Source organism: Pygoscelis adeliae, unplaced genomic scaffold, assembly GCF_000699105.1.
Source record: "Pygoscelis adeliae isolate BGI_AS28 unplaced genomic scaffold, ASM69910v1 Scaffold546, whole genome shotgun sequence".
Lineage (NCBI taxonomy): Eukaryota > Metazoa > Chordata > Aves > Sphenisciformes > Spheniscidae > Pygoscelis > Pygoscelis adeliae.
In genome coordinates, this window is record NW_008824951.1 from 470548 (window position 1) to 471915 (window position 1368).

Sequence of the window (1368 nt, forward strand, 5' to 3'; positions counted from 1 at the left end):
GCTCTTTCCTCCAGCCGATGTAGTGCTCCCGGCTGCCCAGGACCAACCTTGGTCCCGCAAGTTGCAGTGAGCAGGACCAAACCTGTTGTGCTCCTGGAGCGTGAAGGGTTGCTATGTGACACTGCAGCTCTCCAGGGCCGCTCTGGGGCACGGCTCCCGTAACTCCTTGTTTCCTGGTCCCTGGACAGCCCCGTCCCCTTTCACTCCTGCCTTGCCTGCATTTCCATCTGTGCCAGCACAGGGACACGGTCGCTCCAGGCATGTGCCCTCCAACCTCAGCTGCTCCCTGCCAGCCCTGAAAAATGCTTGCTGGTGTTGAATATGCAAAGGAAGAGCAAGGGGTGGAGAATACCCACTGTGATTGCCACTTTGCACCCCAACTATTGGCTGCACTGGGGCTGGGACCTCCAACAGCTTGATGTTACCCAAAGGTTTGCATCCTTCGGGTACTTACCCCCCCTGCACCAAGGGAGAGTGTGGGCGGGTGGGCACCCATCGAGCATAGCCCTGCCACGTGCCGGGGACCCTGCTGCGCCCTGAGGAGGGCAGGTTTGCTGGGAGGTCCCGACCCCGAACGGGCTTTCTCTCTGCTGGCGGAGCCCAGCCCAGCTGGTACGCTGCGGCTGTCCCGTCAATGCGCCTTTGTCTGGCCCGGCTGCCGAGCTATTTGAGGAAAGTGGAGACGGCTTTTGTGTTTCTATCTCCCGTCAGAGGTATTTATAGCCTGCTGCTGACTAGTGCTGCCAAGCACGCTGGCAGCTGGGCCCCGCTCCCTTGGGGTGCTGCCGTCGGCTGCGGGCCCTGCTCCTCCCTCTCCCTCCCACTGCCGCTGACAAGCGAAGGGGGGTCCCTCCATGGGCACCCTCCCTGAGTCCCCGTCCACGGGCTGCTTGGGGACAGCCAGGCTTGGGAGAAAGGGGACTGGGCATCCCCTGGCACAGCACTTGGTTTGGGCTTGGGTGAGGCTGGTATGCTTGGGTATGCTTTTTTTCTGCCTGCAATTGCTTGTGTCCTAAGCAGACATGAGAGCTGCAGGGCTTTGGCCTGGAGCATCAGCAGGAGAGACGGCTTCTGCCATTTCAGGGGGCAGATCTCCCCGCTGGGCTCGAGTTTGCTGCACTGCCGGGTGCTGGGGACCCAGCCATGCCCAGCGGCTTTCCACGGGGGCTGTGCCTGTGGAGGTGGGGGTGATCTTTGTGCATTTAACCCATGCGTGTGTTGCCTTTTCCAAGATCCCAGCTGCCTGCTTCCCTTCACCCCCATCTGCCCCATCCACGGGCTCCTCTGCAGCAAAGCCACCGGCTGGGGGGCAGGTCCCCGTGGCGGGGCCGTGCCATGAGACGCGGCAGGGGATGCCACTTGAACCGA